Source organism: Colias eurytheme, chromosome 20 (genome assembly GCF_061535395.1).
Source record: "Colias eurytheme isolate Ceu_HAF_F1 chromosome 20, ilColEury1 Martin Lab GWU primary, whole genome shotgun sequence".
NCBI classification, from domain to species: Eukaryota; Metazoa; Arthropoda; class Insecta; order Lepidoptera; family Pieridae; genus Colias; species Colias eurytheme.
In genome coordinates, this window is record NC_142999.1 from 4,386,997 (window position 1) to 4,392,412 (window position 5,416).

The following is a 5,416-nucleotide window of genomic DNA, read 5'->3' on the forward strand; positions in this document are numbered from 1 at the left end:
AGGCCGCATTCCACCCGAGCGTCTAGTTGGCTTGGTCGAGTAGTACCCATAATTATTACGCTATTGCGTTGTAGGAATGCTTATATCTATCCTATTATCCTATGATCACGAGGATCCATGTGATTATATCTCGTTGACTTTTTTTTCCCTGAGTTTACTGTTTCTGGTTCAAAAGCTGATGAGTTCAAATTTTACACCGGCTTCAATGTGAGTTCTGACGATTTCGAATCTGCAGTACCTACTGGTTTGTTTAAACAATAAGCAATTTTTATAATTAGGGGAATAACCGATTATTTTATCTAAGTAAATTGATTAGAATGCCATGTGTAGTAAGATGTTATTTTCACATTCATATTAAAAATTGGAAGAAAATGAATAATACAACTGTGAACTGGTACTTTTACCTCTTTGATGAAGTCGTTTCTATGTTTGTAAGTAAATTGTAAAGGAACAAGTTTATGCCTTGAAAGGATTCAATTTTGGTATCATATATTTATCTTTTATAAATATACCTCATCGATACCTAGGATATTCATTGTTCAACCAACATCTATATAATAAGTGACAATTAGTACTATAAGTTCTGGTTATACTGGCATTGACTGGCATACAAGGCATGTCTGCGAACTGTATCGGGCGTTAAGTGACAGCCTACGTTCCGTTAGACTTATAGAATATGGTTTGTTGGCGGAGCTGTCACGGGCTAGAGATCAGCGAGCTTTCTTTTAGGTCGGTGCTACACGAGTATTTAATGGTCTGTCAACGTTTTAAGATCTGTTAACAAGTGTATAACAAGCTTAGGAGAATTGAGATGTCATGTTCTGAGAGTTTAATGTGGTGCATATAATATATTGATTTTAGATGATTCATTTAGTATATATGAGATGGAATCAAACTATTTTTCGTGGATAATTTTCTTCAAGCCACATGGTTACCGCGAGATAAATTACTGAATCTGTACTGATTTGCTTCTTATCATATCATATCGCCACTATCCTAATATTGTACACATAGCTTAGAACTTGGTTTGTTTCTTATTGAGGGTCTGTAGCATTTGTATGTCTAATCTAGACAGTCTATTTTCTTTAACAACACATGCCATGCCATCTTTCTTAGCGTTATATAGCCACTATAATTAAGGCAGTTAAGTTAGGCGTATTCGCTTTTCTGAGGGACACCAATAATCTATTGTTAGACGTGACTTTTGATTTAATATTTTTGTGGATAAATAGTTGTCAATATAGTTGTCACTGTTTCCTGTCCGAACATGCTTAGCTGTCGAATACTATAAATTGCCGCTTTCCTTTGACTCGTGGCGCATTCGTACGAATCGTGCCTAGGGGCTCGGACGCTGTTTATACGACGTTCGACCCAACTACCCTCACTTTACTAATAGTCGTTGACTAGCTGCGTTTTGTTATCAACTACCTACATCAATTAGGTAGCTGTGTAGAATCGCAGTACATTTTTATTACATTCAAACTAATATTTAACTAACTTCGCATCTTGTTATTTCTTATATCAGAAGCGGGATAGAATTCAAGCCTATACTTTTTAATTGTTTTGAGTTTACGTAGTTTTGTAACGGCATACTGGCGTTTGTGTTTTTTCGTGCGTTGTGTAAAGTAAAAGTTTGTTACGTGGATTATTGTAACGGGAATGTAGTTCATCGAAGGAATTGTGTGTAGTGATCCAAATCGCTAGTTGAACTCTGGCGTTGAGGTAGGGTGATTGCGCTGGTTTTCGTCCAGTTATGGGAGTTGCCAACTTTGTGATGCGAAATAAATATTTTGGAGCACCCTTCCTTAAACATATAATATTTTTATTTAGTCCTTATATAGTCTTCTTTAAGATAATATTAAGTGAAAATAAATCATTTTGACGTATCTTTTTATTTAAATTATTTTCTGCAAAAGTAGGGTAAATGCTAGTTTTCGTCCAAAAAAACTGGTTTTCGTCCTAGTGTAAGCTAGTTTTCGACCACCGTGTAGAAAAAGGAGGGTAGGTCAACTATTAAGTTAAAAACCAATTACAGGTAAATATATACTTTTATTTAATCAACATCACAATTTCTCACTACCTTACAGGTTTAGTTTTACTAATAATAATCAATATAACTAGTCAACACTGAGATCTATGTAGCACTTGGCAGTCTTTATATGCGTTAGTGATGACTGATTAATCATTCGTAATAAAGAAAGGAATGCGTTACTTACAATGTAAATGAATAAAGTAATAATTATAGGACTGAGAAATTACATCAAAAAACAGAAATATTCATTCTAATACTTTGTTTATCAAATGAAACGTACTATATTAAACACAGCCATAATAATACGTTTTAGCTACTAAAATAAACTATACTATACCTTACTGAACTATGCATTATTGTCTTACTTTATTCTTTAAGATTCTTCAGTGTACGTAGCGTTTTTTTTTCTAGCTTTCTTAGACTCCTTCGAGGCCATCTAAAAACAATAAGATCTTTCTTAGGATACGTTGAGTAAGTAGAATAAAAAAATATTGCATTGGCAAAACAGACCTAGAATAAAAGATTATACTCAAGTGAATGATAATCAAGAAAAATACAGTGTATTATGTCTGACCTACCCCCATTTATGCCACGAATAATTGACTCTACTTCACATAAGGAGAATGATACATGACTGAATGAATGACAATATTAGGTACCTACAACACTCTGGCCCTCACCAATTATTTATAAGGAAGATACTGAATAGAAAACTTTTCAATACGTAAAAAAGACGAAAAGTACTTCAAAAGAATAGCCATTTTTAATTTTTGTCCACTCCAATACTCATTCATGGACGAAAACTGAAACGTTTAAAGCTAAATTTAGTTTTCGTCCACTTCTTTAAATATTTTTTTATTTTGGCAGCACTGACAAAGCAGTGGACGGAAACCAAAAAATCTAAACTAATAGCAATAAAGATCACTTCGGGAGAAACTATTCAGTATTTTAAAGGTCCGATACAGTAAAAAGAACCTAACAAATATTCACGTAGCTGTTTGAGTTTTCGTCCACTTGGACGAAAACCAAATATTTTGAGAATTTGGTAACCTAGTATCCGTCCACTTAATTTTTCGAAGAGTATTATAAAAAAAGTATGATAAACACTTCTAATTGCGTTTAATAGGCTTATAACTAAACATACGTACCAAAAACATTACGTTAACTAGCTAAAACAGTGATTTAACTTACCATGAACTTTTCTCGCCGGCAAATTTTTCTCTCGCGCGATGACATCTGCAAGGCACGGATGGGAAGCGGCCACTTTTACGTTAATTTTTTGAACTCTCTTCTTGTCAAATCAAATTTTGATGTTGATAGTACTGTTGCTTACACATTAAGGACCGTAAAAAGTGCAAACTTGCGCGGGAAGGTAGGTTTGTATTCAAGTTTTACGCACGTGATTGTAGCAGGTCAGTCAAATGGACGAAAACCGAAACTGGACGGCAAACCAGCGCAATTACCCTATTATCTAGTCGCTGGCGTATCGTAGTGATGTATTTCACTAGTCGAACGAGCGTAGATATACCAAGATACGCGAACGGAGTGGCTATGTCATGTGGACGTGGTTATTGTTCTGTCAGGTCAGTGTGGCCGAGGCAGGATGGTTGTGTAATTCCGAGATGAACTACCGTAGTGTTGTACGAGAAAAGGCGTACGAGGACGTACGATTGTCAGTATGGCCGTGTTAGACGTGACTTTTGATTTAAGGTGATGAATTAATTTTTCTAACATTTACGGCCCTTTTTAAACCTTCGTAATTTTTATATTATTAAAGTTGTCGTGATGAAAATTCTTGACAAGAAAGTTCAATAGTAACACAATACGTCTACCGTTTTAGAAACATGATTCCATGATATTTTCTCGATAGAAAAAAAATACAAAGTTCTCATTGTTATTTTTTTTTAATCTCTGGCATCTTCAAAATAACAAACGTAAAGTTACGACTTTTTGGATATTAACTATAAAATATACAACCTATACGTCTACCGTGTTAGAATTTTGAAATATGCGATGGTTTTGAAATAAACAAGAAATACTTGAAATCAGCGCCTGACCAGCCAATATAGCGAGAGCCGCCCTGTACCTTCCTACCCCGATCGCTGCACGAGTCATTCCCGCTACGGCCGTCACACGGGGAACTTGTGTCGCTTGCGCAATCGTAAAAAAGGGTGACAACACGATAAGACAAAATGAGACAAATGGGGACAATAAAGAAAATAAGAAGAAGAAACATAAAGGTTGGAGGAAAAAGAATGCTTACAATTGGAACAAATTAATGAAGTAAGTTGGTTTTATTTTAAATTTGATGATAATTGTATTATAGACGATGTTTGATATGTACCCCTGTTTTAAGTACATAACGAATGTGTAAGATTTTTTCATTTATAGCATAAATAATCTTTTCAGAAATCCGGAATCCAGAAGGAAAATAAACCCACTGATTGTTCACAATGTGAACCCACTCCTTCGTAAGTACCTTTATTCAGTCAAAAATGTATGTTATCAACGCTCTACTGGTTTTATCGCATGATTCCATTTTTAGCAAAAAGCAACAAAGTGCAAAGAAATAAAAAATCATGGTGAACTTAGTGGAAGTATGGTGGACGTAATATGGAATTATGGAACAGGAGCTCGTTGGAGTAGTATTATATTTTAAAAAAATACGAAAAAATTTCAAGAATTTCTTAGTAGGTGGTAGATAAGTATGTTGTATAAAGAATTTGATGTTGATATTTATTTCATTTATACTTACTACACCTGTGCGGGAAATTGCTTAGTACTAAAACCGGTTTATATTCATATTTACATAGTAATGTGAGTTTTCATTTCGAAAAATTTTGTGTAAGTATATTAAATTGAGTTCCTGGGTGATCTGGAAACACAATTGGGCCCGGAGTATGGCGCTGCAGTCACTCCTCCTAATCACATGAACCGATTTGGATGAATATTTGTGTGCACATTTCATTGTTGTGGGATGATTGGTTGATTCGTTTTCACATTAGCTAATATTATGTATTTTTGTTGTTAGAAAGTAAACTTAATTTAATGTTTATAATACATTATTATTGGTATAAATAAGCCAGTGTTCGTCTCACATTGCTGTACCTGCCTACCTATCCTACCAGAGCCTAACTTTGTTCTGGCTATTTTATTTTGATTATTTGTAATGAATAATTACAATTATAATACAGTGCAAAAAATAAATACATGCGTCAATATATTTTGTGTTTTTTTTAAACAATTTTTTTATTTAAAAAAATATCATTCCGACCGCGGCTTTGCCCGCGTGGAATTAGGTTATATCGTGAATCCTGTTTTATCCCACAGAAGTGTTCAGTTCGGATAAAAAGTATCCTATGTGTAAATCCAGGTAATTAGCTA

At 34.3% G+C, this 5,416-nt stretch overlaps 1 long non-coding RNA gene across 1 annotated transcript; it reads left to right on the plus strand.

The window, feature by feature from the left end:
• The first annotated feature begins 4,061 nt into the window (after positions 1 to 4,061).
• Positions 4,062 to 5,182, plus strand: LOC149899591 (uncharacterized). Its single transcript, XR_016457899.1, has 3 exons — positions 4,062 to 4,315; positions 4,442 to 4,503; positions 4,578 to 5,182. It is a non-coding gene; the product is annotated as an uncharacterized LOC149899591 (long non-coding RNA).
• The last annotated feature ends 234 nt before the right edge of the window (positions 5,183 to 5,416 follow it).